This window comes from Theobroma cacao, chromosome 2, assembly GCF_053813885.1.
Source record: "Theobroma cacao isolate CCN51 chromosome 2, ASM5381388v1, whole genome shotgun sequence".
Classification (NCBI taxonomy): domain Eukaryota; kingdom Viridiplantae; phylum Streptophyta; class Magnoliopsida; order Malvales; family Malvaceae; genus Theobroma; species Theobroma cacao.
The window spans coordinates 32625295-32644891 of NC_142640.1; the positions used below are offsets into that span (position 1 = coordinate 32625295).

General features: G+C 34.8%; 1 non-coding gene across 1 annotated transcript; it reads left to right on the forward strand.

Moving 5' to 3' along the window:
- Positions 1-8152: 8152 nt before the first annotated feature.
- Positions 8153-8256, forward strand: LOC148764166 (small nucleolar RNA R71). The gene has a single exon (XR_016024908.1). It is a non-coding gene; the product is annotated as a small nucleolar RNA R71 (small nucleolar RNA).
- The last annotated feature ends 11341 nt before the right edge of the window (positions 8257-19597 follow it).

Here is a 19597-nt window from a genome sequence, read left to right on the forward strand (position 1 = left end):
TACAATCTGTTTACTTCTTTGACACTGAGACAAGGTCCATAAGGGTCTAGAAATTCATGAAAACTTAAAATTTTTAACTCAAGATGCAAAATGATCGTTTTACCCTTTTTGTTTCCTTCCATTTTAATTTAGTCCTCCCAACACTCATTTAACTCCAATTTCCTTCTATTACCTTCTTCTACACATGTACAAACAAAGTATGAGGTTTGTACTCTAATGCGGTGTCCCCATAATATTTAAAATATTTATTTGCCCGCGCTATCTTTACTTAATAAAGACACGCGGCCCCATTAACGTCATTTTTCTCCAAAATTCTCTCATTCTTCTTCTCCCCCACTTAGATTGACCATATACTCCTTCATGAAAAAATTTGACACTGAAAAAAATATTAATATTTTAATATTATTTTATTAATAAAATATTATTTTATTCTAAAAATTTTCTCTTGCCTCTTCTTGTCTCCCTGGCACCCAAAATACCTTATTATGCCTCAATTAACTTTCAAATCACTTTTTATCCCGTAAATTCTTCTTCGATAAAAATATTATTATTTTATTATTATTTTCTCGCATGCGAAATATTTTATCCCAAACTATTCCTTAGGTCTACTTGGACCTTAATAACATTAAAAAACTACTTTTAGGGGCCCACCAAGAGAAATAACAAAATTATCCCTAGTTCGTGTTATCGCGTCTATTGCTAGTTACGGGTCTATAAAGGTCAAGGTCTCACAATCAGATTTTTCTAAGTCTTCAAAACTAGGTGGTTGTTCTACATATACTTCCTCTTGAATTAATCCATTAAGAATGTACTTTTTACATCCATTTGGAACAGTTTAAAATTCATGAAACATGCAAAAGCTAGCAACAACCTTATAGCTTAAATCCTAGCAACAGGAGCAAAGGTTTCATCATAATCTTTTCCTTCCTTTTGGTTGTATCCTTTTGCTACCAACCTAGCTTTATTTCTAACTACATTTCCTTGCTCATCTACTTTATTTCTAAATACCCATTTTGTACCAACAATAGGGTGATTTGAAGGTCTAGGTACCAATGACCATACACGATTCCTTGTGAATTGATCAAGTTCTTCTTGCATGGCCATTATCCAACTTTCCTCTTTTTTAGCTTCTTTAAAGTTTTTAGGTTCAATTTGAGATATAAAAGCTGAAAACTCACAAGTTTCTCTAGTTGCTTTCCTAATTCTAACTCCTTGTGAAATGTCACCTATTATTTGGTCTTGTGGGTGATCTCCTATAAATCTCTAACTCCTTGGTAGATCATCATACTGATTTTCTACTCTTTGCAGATTTTCTAGAGGTAGAGTTTCATTTTCTCTTCAAGGTGAGCTTTCTTCATTATTTTTGTTGTTCTCTAAGCTTATTTCCTCCATTTGTTTTTCTAAGATTTCTACATCATCATCATCATCATGAACTTCTTTTTGTAAAGCATTTCACTCATCAAAAACTACATGGATTGATTCTTCAACGGTTGAGGTCCTTTTGTTAAAAATCCTATAGGCCTTTGAGTCTAATGCATATCCTAAAAATATTGCTTCATCACTCTTTGCATCAAACTTCCCTAGGGGCTGTTTTCCATTGTTCAATACAAAGCACTCACAACCAAAACTCCTAAGGTGAGAAATATTTGGTTTCCTACCCTTGTAAAGTTCATACGGAGTCTTTGAAATCAAGGGTCTTATTGAGACTCTATTAAGAATATAAGTTGCTGTATTTACTGCCTCAGCCCAAAGATATTTAGGTAGGTTATTCTCACATAGTATAGTCCTAGCCATTTCTTTTAGGGTTCGATTTTTCCTCTCTACAACTCCATTTTGCTGGGGTGTTCTACGTGCAGAAAAATTATGATCCAACCCCTTTCATTGCAAAATTTTTCAGACTCATCATTTTCAAATTCTCCTCCATGATCACTTCTTATGCTAACTATGGCTAGTCCTTTTTCATTTTCTACTTTTTTACAATGACTTAAGAAAGCTGATAAAGTATCATTCTTATGAGCAAGAAAATAAACCCAAGTATATCTAGAATAGTCATCAACTATTACAAAGCCATAAGATTTTCCTCCTAAGCTAGTTGTGCTTATTGAACCAAATAGATCAATATGAAGCAATTCAAGAGGTCTAGATGTTGACACAATCTTCTTAGACTTGAAAGATGTTCTAACTTGTTTTCCTAATTGGCAAGCATCACACATTTTGTCGCTTTCAAATTTTATATATGGTAGCCCAGCAACTAGATTTTTCTTGATTAATTTTGACATGGTATGCAAGCTAACATGTCCTAATCTCCTATGCCATAACCAACTATCACTATCAGCATTTACAACTAAACATATTTCATTATTTATTTCAAGATCCTCAAGAAATATCACATACATATTCTTCAATCTCTTTCCTATAAATGAGATTTTGTTTGTACTTATATCTATTACTTCACACTTGTTTGAATCAAAGCATACTTTAAATCCTTTGTCACATAATTGACTAATGCTCAATAAATTATGCTTCAAACCCTTAACTAACAACACATGACTGATTTGAGTTTGGGAGTTCTTACCAACTGTACCTATTCCATGAATTCTACCTTTTGAATCATCACCAAAGGATACGGTTCCTCCCTTTCTTTTGTCCAGTTGAGCAAATAACATTTCATCTCCTGTCATGTGCCGTGAGCAGCCACTGTCCATGTACCAAGGCTGCTTCTTCTTGAGTTGAGCTTCTGAACATGTCTCCTTTAAGTGCAGCTCAACCTACAAAATAGCATTTCAGTTTTTCTTTATAGGTACCCATACTTTGATGGGTCCTTGAGTGTTAGTTGCAATATAGGATCCTTTAGGAACCCAATTTTTTCTGATTTTCTGCACATTTCTTTTCTTAAAACAATCATATGATAAATAACCATGTTTACCACAATTATAACATCTAGGTAATGCTTTAGCTAAATTTTTATTGTGGTATACATCTCTTTTTGAAGATTCATTTTTCAAACATTTGAGAGCTGTGTTTTCATCAAGTAATTTTTGCAAAGCATCAGACTTATTATCTAGCTCTAATTTTAAAACTTCAAAGTCTGTTTTTGAGTGTTCTAACTCAATTTACAAAATATTTCTTTACTAAAAAACAGATTTGAACTCTTGTCTCATCTTTTCCAAATCATTTTCAATAGATGCAGCCTTTTTCTTTAATGTTTTGTATTTCGAAAAAAGTTTTTCAAATTCATCATAAAGGCACTCACACTCATCTTGTAAATCATCAAAAGAATTAATGCAGGGGAATGAGGTTACCTCGGTTTCATCCTCTTGTGCCATTAAATAGATGTTTGGTCTTTCCTAAGATTTTTCATCATCAATTTCAGAGCTTAATGTGTCACTATCTGACCATGCAGCTACCACCATTGCTTTCTTAAATTTCTTATTTTTCTTTGGAATCTCATCTTTCAGCAATGGACACTCAAACTTGAAGTGACCAGGTTTCTTGCATTCATAACAAATCAGCTCATCCTTTTAGTTGGAGTCATTTTTGTTCCTTCTTTTCCATGAAGCACCTTGATCTTTTCTAAATCCTCTTCTAGCTAATCTCTGGTTTCTTCTGCCCATAAGCTTTCTGAATTTTCTTGCAACCAGAGCTAACTCTTCATCATCATCACAAGACAACTCTTCCAGCTTTTCTTCAAGGATGCTAGCTTTAAGTGCAATGCTTTTTTTCTTTTCTTTTTCTTCCCTCTTATCTTCTTCTTCTTATTCTTTAAGCTCTAGCTCATGAGTTAGGAGAGAGCCACAAATCTCATCTACGGTGATAACATTTAGATCTTTTGCCTCTCAGATTACAGTCACTTTAGGCTTCCAATTTTTTGGTAGACTCCTAAGCAATCTTTTTACTAATTCATGTTCAGGGATAAGCTTGCCTAGCTGACTTAATTAATTTGTGATGTTTGTAAATCTATCAAACATGCTGGTGATGTCTTCACCAGGCTCCATTTTGAACGTTTCATAATTATGTGTTAAGAGAACAATTTTGGACTCCTTTACTTGAGAAGTCCCTTCATGGATTATTCTAAGTTTTTCTCACACTTGTTTAGCTATTGTACAGCTTGAGACTTTGTTAAACTCAGCGGGGGTTAATGCACAATTGTCACGACCCAAATTTTGGGCCATGACCGGTGCATGGGCCCAATGGATGTAGTCCACTAAGCCCAAGCAAGCCTATTAATCTGACATGTTCATCATTCCATCATAAACTACTAAGTCACATTTCATACTTGAATCAAAATAATATTAAACATTGCCACCTCATACTAGCATACCAAACAAGTGTATATACATTGTCTACAACATATATCTTAATAATTTACATTAGTTTTGTCTATACAGAACAAAAAAAGACTCGATGTCCAGCGGAGGGACTCAGACGAATGTACAGCTACTGAATGCCGAGACACCTACCAAAAGATGGATATAAGTCTACAATGACACCTCATCCTAGTTACCGGCTACCTCATGATTTGAAAACATGAAGTTGAAAATGGTGAGTATAAACCCAGTGAGTGAACAAGGAAGGGAATAAGCAACAACAAGGGAGAATTTAAAATCATGATACTATTGTTTTAAAACAATGCAATTTAGTTCCATTCAAATTAAAAACCCCTCATCTGGCCCTTAAATGATTAATCATTTGAAAATCATGGACCCATACATAACGAACCATTTGAAGAATGAAAGCTTCAATGATAAGCAAGCAAGTCAAATACGACAACGAATCTTCGCTGCAGCGAGAATGCCTTTTCGCTGCAGCGACGTTGGGATTAAGTTATTAGCCGAACGAGGGTTTCTCACTAAACCTCCTTATTTTAAACTTAACTCATTTAGTCCTTAATGTTGGAAGTCCCTGCTCAGATATGGTAGCAAAGAAGTGAAAAATAGGGCAGTGATTAGACAAGATAAGAGACAAAACAGAAAGTTTTTCGCTGCAGCGAGATTCAATCTTGCTGCAGCAAAATTGTAACCCAGAAATAGAAAGTTTCTTGTTGCAGCGAGAATGAATTTCGCTGCAGCGAGAAGCTACATTGTCATTCTCGCTGCAACGAAAATGCATTCTCGCTGCAGCTAGTTTTCAACCAGTCTACCCCTCCAAACCCGAGAGTTTCTCGCTACAGCAAAAATGATTCTCGCTGCAGCGAGAAACAGGGCACCAATGAAAAATTTTCCCTTCTTCCCAAAGAAAAACCACTCTGCTGAAATGTCCAAACCAACATGAAACGCATAACAAATTTCCAAAGTTTAACATGTCAAGTTTCACATGCATTACAATATACCATTTCTCATTAATTTCCTATAACACACATATTTACATATGTATATATGTATACGTATACCCATCATCATGATGCACACCATCACATCATCATCATCACCAGCTCATGCGCACTCCCTACTTGCACATGGCTGGGTCATCATCGGGTTTGCGCACTCTCTACTCACACATAGCCGGGCCATCCTCAGCTTAAGCGCACTCTCTACTCGCACATAGCCGAGTCAATATAATTTCACAACACTATATTCCAACATATATGTATATCAACATAATGCAGCAGCATAGAGATCCATGATAACTATATGTCATAACATAAAATTGATTTATCAAAGGCTTGTTCCCAAGGCACTTGTTTTAACAAAAGTTGTATAGAATCATTCAAATACTTTGTACAAAACGATCATATTCCCAAAACGATTTTGATAGGCAGTCCACTCACCGGTATATTGTTGAGCCTTTAGCTGACTCTAATTCCCATACTGATCCAATTGGGATGATAGGCCTTCGTCAGAACCTAGAATCACATTAGCAGCAGCAATAGGTCAATTCACATACTATAAACCCTAAAAGCTATCTCTTAGCTAGCTTTCAGTTGCCACTTTAAATGGCTATCTATGTTCACTATCTAAATCACTATAAAATGAATGAGCATCCTTAACAATAAAACAACTCTTAATCTAAATTACTAGCCATTATCCACAGCTAAAAAACTAAGCTTAGTTCATCACTCACCTTAGAGTTCCTTTGTAGTTGAATTCTCTGCCAATAACTTCCACACAAATGGGGTAATTCTCTTTTTCTCTCTCTAAAAGGCCCAACTAGTGAGAGAAAGTATGGAAATAAGATTTTTCAAGGGTTTTAAGGAGAGAGGGTGGAAGAATACAAGGGTTCTAGTCATAAGGGCACAAAGGTATGAAAACTAGAGCTAGAGAGAGAAAATCATGCAAGCTCCATATCAAGCTTCCATGAAGGTTGGAAGCAACGTGAAAGAGAAGAAGGAGGAAAAAGAAGAAGCTGCTGGAAAATGGGAGAAGAAGCTGCTGGAAGAAAGATATAGCCAATCTTATCAATTCCACTTAAATTACCAAAATGCCCCTCCACCAATTAACTTACTCTCCTCCAACCCTTTATGAAATCGTTTTACTCCTTTAACATCGGGACAAGGTCTATAATGGTCTAAACATACTCGGGTTCATGAAAACTTAAAATTTTAACTCGAGGTGAAAAATGACCATTTTGCCCCTACCATGAAAATCATAAAAATTTTTGTTTCATTTTCATTTTACCCCTAATTTCATCATCCATTTATGCCTTAAGCCTACTTAGGCCACAATATTCTTTAAAATCTTACTTTTATGGGCTTACTAAGGAAATGACGAAATTACCCCTGATTAGGGATGTAGCATATACTTCCTTTTACGAGTCTATAAAGGTCAAGGTCTCATAACAATGAAATGTGTTGATGGCTTTAAAGTTTATTTGAACTTTCTTAGTTTTAGCCTTGGTCCATTTAGACCTTGGCTTGGGCATTAACTCATTTGTCACCACATTCACAGTTAAAGGCATAAAAGGTCCATCAGTTATGATGTCCCACATTTCATAGTCTATAGCTCTAATGTAAATTGACATTTTAGTGCTCCATTAAGGGTAATTAGAGCCATCAAACAGAGGTGGTCTGTTTGTTGATTGTCCCTCAACCACTACTAATTTTTGGAGAGCCATTTGGATCCTCCCTAAAGATGTTAAGCCTTAATAACAGGGAACTAGCTCTGATACTACTTGTTGGTCCCAATTATATGTGCTCGAGGGGAGGTGAATAGCAGAAATCGGCTCTTGACAAGATGAGGAACTAATTTCCAGAGTAAAGAAAATAAAAACAGAGTAAACAATGCACAGCAATTTAGAATGGTTCAGTATAAGACCTACATCCACCACCTTGATTATCCAACCAAGGATTTTCCAATAATTCCACTAAGAACCGGTGAAATTCACAAGCTTTCACCAAGCTTTACAATGGCTTTTCAAGGCTCAACCAAAACCTTTTACATTAGTTTTTCATGGGCTAAACTAAAACCCAAAGTGGTTTTTCTAAGGCTCAACCACAACCTACAACAATCAAGCTATTCTAGTTTTTCAACTCTCTATAGCTCAAATCTCATTCAAGTCTTCTCAAAAACTTGTTTCTAATTGTTGGAAGACTCTTTTATACTAGGAGATGCAACTCTAATGGTACTTTGTCAGTTTTATGTCCATTAGAAACAGTTAAGGATGAGTTCTAGCCGTTAATCTATCTTGTAGTGCTTTGGTTCAATTTGCAAACAAAGAGCTCTTAGTCTACTGACTTGGTCAACTAAGTTGGTTCTGTTTCAAGTTACAGATTCTGGCAGAGTGCACTTAGCCGACTGACTTGGTCGACTAAGTTGGTTCTGTTTCTCAAACTCTTCAGCTCACCATTCCTCTAATTTGAAACTTGGTCAACCAACATTCTTCCTTGTTTCACCAATAAGCTTCCTCCTTGTTAGACAATTGCATCTTGTTATTTTTATCCCTCTTTTTCTTTTGATATACTCTTTGAAGAGTTAAATAATTAATTTCATATATTAATTTTCTTGCACACCCAAGTAAAGATATTAGACACAAATAAATGGAAATGTTTTATTATCATCGAAAACTAATTGAGCCAATAGAAGCCATCTCCCCAAGCAAATCATAGGCCTCATCAATGGATTTACTCATAAGTGCACCTCCAACTGCAGCATCAATGGTGGTTCTAATAAGTCCTAACAAACCATTATAAAAAGTCTGAACTTACAACCACTTAAGTAACCCATGGTGAGGGCACCTTATTGACGAATCCTTGTACCTCTCCCAAGCCTCATATAATGATTCAAAACCAAATTACATGAAAGAGGTGATATCATTCCGTTTTTTTTGCTATTTTAGTAAGTGGGAAAAATTCGCTAAGAATTTCTAAGCCAAATCATCCCAAGTACTATTGGAACCAGTAAGAAGCAAATTTAACCAATTTTTTGCTTTATCTCTCAATGAGAAAGGGAAAAGCTTTAATCTTATGGCATCATCAGCAATGCCATTAGCATTGAATGTGTCACAAATTTTCAAAAAAATCATAATATGGGCATTAAGATCATCATTAGGCAAACCCCTAAACTTAACAGAAGTTTGAATCATCTAAATGATTGATGGCTTAATTTTAAAATTGTTGGCTTGAATGGTCGGTCTTTGGATACTAAAGTGGAGACCTTTCCCAATGGGACAACATATTCCCTCAAAGACTAGGTATCTTTGTCACGACCCAATTTCTCGGGCCATGACCGGCGCATGAGCTCAATGAGCATAGCTCACTAAGCCCAAGCAAGCCTATCCATTTACCTTTGCTTAACAAATTTATCATATCATGAATACACACACACCTTTTCCCGGGTGTGAACATAGCCAAAACACAATGGCATTATCGATAATAATATACATGCACTATACCAGTCATGTATTTAGCAATTTACATTGCATACACATATTCACATTGTTAGATTGTATTCACAATACAAAAGAACCCATGACTTCCAGTGGAGACATTTACAATAAGAAGGATTACTATCGAATGCCAGATACATACCCAGGAGATGCACTACGGGGACTCCTCAATCTAGGGTCCAACAGTCACCTGATCTGAAAACATGAATTTTTTTTTTTTATAAAACGTGAGTACAATACTCAGTGAGTGAACAAGAAGGGAACAAGCATACCATAAGGAATGTTTATCGAAATCATGATGCATTCGTTTTCTCAAAACCATGCAATTGTTTTAGCTCCTTTAAACCCCTCATGTAAACCCCACATGAGTAAATCACTTTACAAAAATCCATGCTCAACTATGGTACCAAAGAAATGGGAAATATGGCAAAAACCCACAAGTTAGCAAAATGGACAGAAAGTTTCTCGCTGCAGCGAACTTCATTCTTGCTGCAGCGAGAACCAGAACATCAAGGAAAAAGTCTCCCTTTTCCTTTAAAACAAGTCATCCTGCTAAAATAACAATAGCAACATGTAACACATGTAAGCTTCCAAATTTCAACAAAACAAATGCTTACATATTTTCATTTACAACCATATACCCATCATCAACATGCACACCATCCCATCATCATCATCATGCACATCATCCCATCATCATCATCTCATATGCAACGGCTTATGCTATTGTCACTAGGGGGTGGGAGATCACGAAGCATCCCCCCCCTTCACTCGACAAGAGGTGCACTTCACTCCGGATCACGAAGCAACGAAGCAGTCCCTTCCCTCCTCTTCCAAGCTCCTAGGCGAAGGGGTGGGAGATCACGGAGCATCCCCCCCTTCGCTACGGAGGCAACAACGTCTTATGTACACTCCCACTCACACATAGCCGGGTCAGCAACGGCTTATGTGCACTCCTACTCGCACATAGTCGGGTCAGCAACGGCTTATGTGCACTCCTACTTGTACATAGTCGGGTTCAAATCAACATGCAAAGAAGCATCTAATGCATATCATGCATTTTATTATATTGTGATAACACATAAACCATTGTATAACACATTTTCACAATATAAAATCATTTTACTAAAAGCTTGTTCCCAAGGTACATTTTCTAAGACAAGTTGGATAGAATCTTTCATATTCCCCAAAACAAGTTTGAAATGCAAATCCACTCACCGGTATCGAAAATCCAGATTCCGGGTGCACTCGGACTAATAGCCCTCAGGCGTAATTCCTTTGTCTTTTCCGGATGTCTCACTACCTTGACAATCTTCCCCTTGTTGATCAGCCATTGTTTTACTTGGAGCAGAAACTTGTTGATTTTTCCCTTGAAGTCTTCGAAAAGTCTTTTTGATTTCTGGATCAAAAGAAACAGTTTTCAAATTTTAGGCTTTTCACAAACAATGACCAAAAGTATCTGCAAATTAAAGAAAAAGTTTGAAGTAAGATTAGGAATGCTTGGTATTAATATTAATAAGAAAGAATTATAAGTCAATTCCCTAGTAACGACACCAAAAACTTGTTGTTGGATTTTCAACTCATGCAAGTATATGTATCAAATAGAAAATATAATGGCAAGTAGAATGTTGATCCCATAGATAATTGAATTAATTCATAATGTTAAGTACTAAAATTAACACACTCTAATTTTATCCAAACAATTAAAATTAAAACTAATAAAATAAAAAATACAAATTTAAAATTTATCAGTAAATTTGTTTTCAGAATTTAATTAACTATCAAACTAAAGATTATGATATCTCTCAATACATCATCTGAATATTGTCTCTCTCTCTTAATTTAATTTAATAGATTAAGTTGCTAACCCAGAGTCCTAAATTATTTACAAGTCTTTGTTGACTTTCTTATAAAAATATCTCTCCTAATTAACTTACTATATGTCTATACCAATTATATTGGAGAAAGATTTATTAAGTTTATACTCTACTCTTGGCCATGTATGGCTTATAGGTGTATGTCTACCCTATATACAATTCAAACCACCTAATCAACTAAGTGCATTTGATCATACACTATTCTATTCTAGATTTACTTAAATCTCCTTTGTCAAGATTTAACCTAGGTTTCTAGACCAATTAGGTTTTCAGATCAATCTAATTAGTGATCAGGCAATTAGAAGCTTTAAGAACATAATAAAATAAACAACTTAAAACCATTAAACATAAGCAAAAGAAAGATAAATAATTCAAACTACGTATTAAGATAAATAATTTAGACTATGTATTAAGTTCAATTATAATATTAGATAACTAAATCAGTTCACCATAATGTCACACATAATTATCAAATAAAGTTTAAACATTGAAACCAAACCAAGAAAATAAAAGATTAACAAAAATATAAAAGAAACTTCAAAAGTTGAAATCTTGATCTTCAATCCGCTTAAATCTTTCAATTTCTTCTCAGCGTAATGAGACATTTCTTCAATGATTTCTTGTGACTAAATCTTAGCTTTAAATCTTGTGTTTCATGCCTCCAAAAGTCCTCTGAATGGTTTCATAAATAGGGTGAGATTAAGTTAAAAAAAAAGTTTGATTCGACAAGGATTTCTTCATCAGACTAGGTAAGCCACGGCCTACTTTCACCAAGGCCATGGCCTCGGCCATTTAACTGGCAAAACAAATGTGATTTTTAAGTCAGGGTGCTACGGCTTACCTCTTCCAACACCATAGCCTCGTTTGGACTATTATAGTGCTTCAATTTTGACAAGGTTTTTGACCACTTTCTAGGTCGAACTAGGTGAAGTGGTAATTATAAAAGTTATAGATTTTTCACTTATCTTTCTAATGGTACAAGAGTAACCTCATTTGGAGTTCTATAGAGAGAGTTATGATTGAAAGACTGAGACATATGCAGTGAAGGTTTGCATCTCATGACACTTAACTTGACAATTTTTCACCCTTTTAATTGCACACCTATAAAATCAGAAAATTAATCAATAATGACATATATTAGGCACATTAACACCAATTTAAGATAAATTTAAGTAAGATTAGATTGACTCACCTAATCAATTAACTTAAAATAAGTAATTAAAATCTACTAATGTTTATGCATTACTACAAAAACTAAGCCAATTTACTATCAAAATTAAGATCAAATAACTCTATATCATAGAGTTATCAGAGCTAAAGCTATTATTCATTGACGAAGGATCCTTTCTTTTATGGGAATTATCACTATAATCAATAAGACGTTCAGTAGTTGCCATCGTTGAAGTTATGGCCTGCACTTTTTGTCGATGTAGCTCTGCCCTAGCCCATGGTTTCAGACCCTTAAGGAAACAGAATAACTTGTCTTTTTTAATCATGTCCCTAATATCTAGTATCAAGGTAGAGAAGTTCCTCATAAACGTCCGTACAAATCTTGTTTGTGTCAACTCTCACAGCTTTCGTCAAGGCATATACTCAACATTTTGAGGGAAAAACTAATTCTTTAGTTCTCATTTGAGGTCAGCCCAAGTGTTGATGAGGCATTCGCCATCGACAAATTTTGACTGCCACCATCACTTAACATCTCCAACAAGACATATCATGGCCATTGCCATCTTGTCTTCTTCTGACTTTGTGCGAATAGCTCAAAAATACTATTTGATATCAAAGAGGAAATTCTCCCACTCTTTCACATCTCTGGCCCCTTCATAGTACTTGGGCTTTGGCACTCTAACTCTTTTCCCTCTATCTCTTGAGTTTACATTATCATTACTTGTAACAATAACTAAATATTTACGTAAGCTTTTAAGTCTCCAAACTCACCTTAGAGAGTGCTTAACACATGTCTAGTCTCATCACTCAAGGTGTTTATCATCTCAGTTAGCTCTCGTTGAACTATTTCAATTTCGTTTATTCACAGAAATAGAACGATTTAAGCCTTCATTATTGCTGTCATGGGCTTTAACTCGTCAATTCTCTAATGGTCATTTGGTGCATTTCGCGTGTTCACCATGTTTGCTTTCTCATTAGCATGTCTCATTCGTGTTCTAACACCAACTATTACATATTACACCTCTTGGCTCAAAATACACAATAGCCTATGGACGTTTCGGTGGATGCTTTCACACAAGTCAACCAAGAACTTGATTATCTCTAGATAAACACAAATTATAGTCATAAGTTAGCTTATGAAATGCACTAGTAAAATCATAGGGCTTAACAAATGCTTTATACACAACTATTGGTTCCAAATAAAGGAGAAATTTTTTCTTAATATTGAAAAAGAAGCATAAAAAGACCAAGGATATAAATACGCCATTGTCAGGCCATAAGGGAAGCCTTAGATGGTTAGCCACAAACATACCTTAATCAGTGAGGTAGCCCAGCAATTCGCCTTAATCCCTATTAAGAGCTAATGAACTTTTACAACTATACCATTACAAGCCATTACAATGCTTGAAAAAAAGACAATTCTTCCCTCAAGAGCCTTCCTTTTAAAAATTTAACAAGCTTTTGTAAGTACGCTACTAAGTGACATTACATTGTTTAAAATAAAGACATTTCTCCTTAAGGCAACTTAATCACCTATACAATTCTACCCGTCATAATCCTATACAAAAATTGACTAATAACTATAATACTCTGTATTTTGATATGGGGACTAATAAAGCTTACCAGATGCCAATTGAGGCATAATAAGGTGTTTTGGATACCAAGGAGACAAGTGAAAAACTTTGAAATAAAATAATATTTTTACTAACAAAATACTATTAAAATATTAATATTTAATCGGATGTCTAAATTAGTCATGAAAAAGGATCCTATGGTTAATCCAAGCGGGGAAGAAGAAGTACGAATGAATTTTGGAGATAAACGACATAAATGAGACCCACATGCTATTGCTAAGTCGAGCCAGCGCGGGTAAGTAAATATTTAAATATTATGATAATATCGCGTTGAAGTACAATTTTGATATTTTGGTGGTACACGTATAGAGGAAGGAAGATAGATGAAAATTGGAATTTTTAGACGTATCGGAAGGATCGAATTTTTAAAATATAAAAGTTGGAGGATTATGCAGTGAAATTAAATGAAAGAAATAAAATAAATAAATAGTAAAATAATAATACAAGTATATATATAAAAAAAATAGAGAAAGACCAATTAAAGAATTAATACATTTTTTTATGGTGGTAGGGGCCGGCCAAGTTGGTAAGAAAGAATAAGATAAATATGAAAGATAGAAAAAAAAGAAAAAAAAAAGTCAAAGTCGGTTAAATGAAGAAGAAAAAGGAAAGAGAAAAGTCGGTTGTGAGAGAGAGAACAAAAAGAAAGCAAAAGAGCAAAGGAAAGAAAAAATAGAGAAACAGTCGAGGGAAAGAAAGAAAAAGAAGAAAGGAAAGAAAAAGAAAATAAACGCCGAGTGGTGAAGAAGAGAAAAGAAAGAAAAGGAAGGGAGAAGAAGCTGAATTTGATGGTGTGAGACCCTGTCAAGCTCGATTAAAAGACGATATTGTATCGAATGGTACAACTAAGTTAAATCGAGCCTTGAACTAGTTCAAATAGAAATTCTAAGAGAAATTTTAAAATTTTAAAACCAACAGAATGGCTTAGAATAGTGATTTGGAATTCAAGGTCCAGTTTGGAGTCCATCAGAAAATTGACCAATTAGGGACAAAACGGTTATTTTACCATTTGATGATAAAATGGAGATTTTTAGCCAAGATTTGATCACATTTGATCAAGAATAATTATATGAAATATAATTATGATTATTGGAGTATAAAATGATGTTTAGTAGTGAAAAATTGTGATTCCCGATATTTATGGAGTAGAAGGGCAAAATGGTAATTTTGCCACTAGAGGACTAAACAAAAAATTTTTTTAAACAATTGTTGCCCCATTTGGTTAATATTGATCAATATTAGTGTTATTTTAGGTTGAAAAGTAGAAATAATGAGATTCCGATACATTTCGGAGTATAAGGGCAAAATCTTAATTTTTTTGTCTCGGGGGCAAATCAATAAAATTTTCTGCGCAGCACTTGTCAAGACCAAGGGATTTTAATTGTGGTAGGATTGGATAAATACCAGAATATTTGTGGTGGAAAATTAAGAAGAAAAAGTCAAAAAGTTAAAAATTGGGCCAATAAGCATGTGACACATGGCATGCTTGATTATTTTATTATTTTCTATAGAAATCAGCCCATTAAATCCCCAATTCCCTCACCATATTCGGCCTAGACATCCAGCAACAAGAAAAAAGGAAGAACAAAAGGAAAAACAAGAAAACCTAGGTGGAAATTCAAAGAAAAAGTGAAGAAATCAAGGAAACAAGCTAGGTAAGTTAAAATTTCTTTAATTCTCCTTGATACCTAGCTTACCCATGCTTTTGTTCTTGATTTCCATGGTTGAATATTGAGTTATCATGATGAATTCAATTCTAAAAAATGGGTATGGAAGAGGAATTGTTGTTGGAATAATTTGATTTTAGACTATGTTAGTGTTTAGGGATAGTTAAGCATGGTTATGAACAAAAACACAAAAGAAATATTCAATTTCTCTAGGGTTCCTTGTTGGCCGAACCATGAGGGCTGAATATCAATGGGGGATTGTTTTTATTTCTAGGAAAATGGCATGGAAAATGATGAATTAAGGTGAAACGGTTATGTAGAAAAAAAATTCGATGCTAGTGCACCAAATGACCAAATTTTTCTATAAGGAACTGTGAGGGTTCTAGTGCTGAATTTGGCTTTATTTAAATGAATGTGGTAAATTAAGGTATTAGAGGAGAAATGAATTAATTTGGAGGTGATTTGGACACAATCGCTAATTAATCGGGTGATCGGTCGAACTTAATCGATACCGTGATTAAACGGTAATCGGACATATTTTTGCATTTACATATCAAGCATTAGTAATTAAAATTAATTTATATCAATTTAGGGACAATATAGTAAATTCCTCGACTTTGTTGTTTGTCAAGGTGGTGAGACGTCCGGAAAAGGCAAAGGAATTACGCCTGAGGACTATTAGTCAGAGTTCACCCGGAATTCGGATTTTCGACACCTGTGAGTGGACTGCCTATTAAAATTGTTTTGGGAATATGACTGTTTTGAACAAAGTGTTTGAATGATTTTATAAATTTTTTTTTTATGAAAATGAATGCCTTGGGAACAAGCTTTTGAGAAAAAGTTTATGTTATGAAATGTGGTTATTATGGATTTCTATGTGGTTGTATTATGTTGATATACATATACACTTGAATATAATGTTGTGTAATTATGTTGACTCGATTATGTGTGAGTAGGGAGTGCGCATAAGCCGAGGATGACCAGGTTATGTGTGAGTAGGGAGTGCGCATAACCCGGTGATGACCCAGCCATGTGCGAGTAGGGAGTGCGCATGAGCTGGTGATGATGATGATGAGCTGGTGATGATGATGGGTTGGTGAGATGATGATGATGGGTATATACATATATATATATATATATATATATATATATACATATGTAAATATGTGTGATATAGCAAATGGATGGACAATGATTTATGGATGTGATGTACATGAAAGTTGAGACATTGTACTTTGAGAATTTTCATGAATGTTAGGTTGATTTTATTAGTTTAGCAGGATAGCTTTTTGTTGAGTGAGGAAAAATGTTTCTCTTGTTGCTTTGTTTTCACTGCATCGAAATTCATGCTCGATGTAGCGAAAAACTCTAGGGTTTGGAGGGGTCTTAAATATGAATGAACTAAATTGCATTGTTTTGAAACAAGTGCATCATGATTTTAAATTTTTCCTAATTGTTGCTTGTTCCCTTCCTTGTTCACTCACTGGGTTTATACTCACCATTTTCAAATTCATGTTTTCAGATCACGAGGTAGCCGATAATTAGGACGAGGTGTCCTTGTAGATCTGTGTACATCTTTTGGTAGGTGTCTCGGCATTCGGTAGCTGTATATCCATCCGAATCACTCCGTTGGAGGTCGAGTATTATTTTGTTATGTATAGATGAACTTAATGTAAATTTTAAAAGAGTAATGCCAGTACGAGTTGGCAATGTATATCACTATTTTGACTCAAAGTCATGAAATAGGACTTAGTGATAATAAATAGAATCATAAGTAAGATAAATAATAGGCTTGCCTGGGTTTAGTGGATTACGTCCATTGGACCCATGCGCCGGTCATGACTCGAAATTTGGGTTGTGACAGATGGAGTGGTTTTGCTGCCATTTAGGGAGGAAATGAGAGCTATTTTTCTACCTTTCTAAGGGAAAGAAAAGGTCAATTTTTGGAGGCTGAAAGAAGCAGCTTTGGATGCTGATTTTTAAAGTTTTGGCTGTCAGTTTTGAGAGTGAGATGAACAGCTTTAGCTGCTGATTTTTGAAGGCTGAAATGAGCAACTTTGGTTGCTGATTTTTAAGGTTTTCGCTGTCAATTTTGAGGGTGAGATGAGCAGCTTTGGCTGTTGATTTTTTAAGCTTAAATGAGTAGTTTTGGCTGCTGATTTTAAGGTTGAAAAGGGACAAAAATTTACTACCGGTGGTGAGAGAGAGAGAGAGGAGGAAATTGTGGCCGCCTTGTGAGTGTAAGAAAGGAAAAAGAAAGAGAAGAAAGGTGCTGTAAACCGACGGGAGAATGGAGAAGAAGAAAGAGAGAAAGAAACGGGAAAGGAAGAAAGAAAGAAGAGAAAGTGGGCATAACCCAATAAGAAAATAATTGACATGGCCCAATAGGAAGAAATGGGAAAAGCCAGTGGAAAAGGCTCAATAGCAACAAAGAAAGAAAAGTCCAAAAGAGAATAAAGGTGGAGACTTGGGCTTGGGCTAACCTAGCCCAAATAGGTAAAAATTTCCTTGCTTTTATTGGGCTTGTTATGAAGTTGGATTATTTGGGGTTAGCCCACTTGTTTAGTTAAATTTTGATTATTAGTAATATGAATTAAATTTAAATTACTTTAATACAATATTTAAAAATTGTATTAGGATGTGTCATAGGACTAAAGTAAAGAAGAAAATATGAAATTGATGAATAGTGCTCAAGTGAAGTTAAGAAATTTTAAATGATTCGTTGTGAAGAATTATTGTTGTCGAAGGAATTTATTTGCATAATTTAGCTAAAAGTGTTAAGTTTAGTGGTATAATATCTGGAAGAAATAAGGAGAAATAATGTGGATTGAAATTGAAAATTAATTAGATAGATTTGAAATGATTATGGTTGCCGTAAATATAGTTAATATTGTGGAAATATAAGATAGATTTGGGCGGACATTTTTTAAAAAGGGTGAAGTAGGCACATGACATCATAAATGAGTTGTCGGAGATATAATATAAGGAATTACGTAAGCAACTGATATAAGTAATTTTAGTAAAAATGTATTAAAATGTGAGTTAATTGAAGATGGTTTAATGATAGGATGAAAAATATAAATTTGCGTAAGGATTAATTGATTGAAGTGCTACCCATATGCGTATGTAATTAAAGATATTGAGTTGGTATTATTGCTAGGAAGTGCAAGGCAAGGTTAGAGTATTGTGGTGGCGTGCCGGAGTAAACATCGAGTGATTGGTCGGTGAAAATAATCAGAGACACCTCAGATCAAATAGCGATATAACATCCCGTTATCGTAAGGTGAGTGAACTTCCATTTCAAAATGTGTTGGGAAGTACCTACATGTTTAAAAGAATCATTTGAAAGTCCATTTGTTCTTGCTTTAAAAAAAAATAAAAATACCTGGGGAACAAGCCGTTGGTGAAATATTTTTATCTTATGAAAGTGTGCCATATAAATGGTTCCTACGTTATCATATTGTATGAATATGTATATTATGCATTGGATGTTCCTTTTTGTGTGATAATGATGACCCAGCTATGTGCTTGTGGGAGTGCACATGAGCTGATGATGACCCAGCTATGTGCGGTGTAGGAGTGCACATGAGCTGATGATGACCCGACCATGTACGAGTAAGGAGTGCACATGAGCTGAGTATGGAGGGATGGTATGCATGATGGTGTATGTGTATATTTAAATGTTATAGAAAGTTTATGATAGTGTTTGTGATCTTATGGCATGATGAATCTTGAAAATTTCCCATTTACTTGTAAATTGATTTTATTGCAGCGAGAAACACTCGGTTTATATTGCCTTGCTTGGATGATTGCTGAAAATTTTCTCTCTTTCCAATTTCATGCTGAATATGGTTCATTCATCATTAAAGGATTTAATAACCAGGGGTTTAATGAAGGGATTTTAATAAGAACTAAACTAAATTGCACTGTTTTCAATGATGTGCATCATGATTTCTAAACCTTCCTTAATGTTGCTTGTTCCCTTCTATGTTCACTCGCTGAGTTTATACTCACTTTTTTTTAAACTTCATGTTTTAGGTTGTTAGAGTCAAAGGTGATTGGATTCTAAGAAGAGGTATTCCTCCCTATCCATTACTCGGTAAGTTTACCATGACATTAGATGTTAGCAACTGTGCCCAGAGTCACTCCGCTAACGGTCAAGTTCTAATTACGTATATATGACTACTTGTTGTGAAATGCTGAGATTCACTTATCAAATTATATGCATGTATATAATGGTTGATGATGCCATTATGAATACATGATTGGGTTTTATGAGTTGTTTTCAAAGGCATTATAATGGAGCATTATAAATTTCAAATTTTAAAGGAATATGGGTTAACGTATAAGATCATGTAAGTAGGCTTGCTTGGGCTTGGTGGGCTGAGCCCATTGGTCCCTTGCACCAGTCATGGCCCAAAAATTGGGC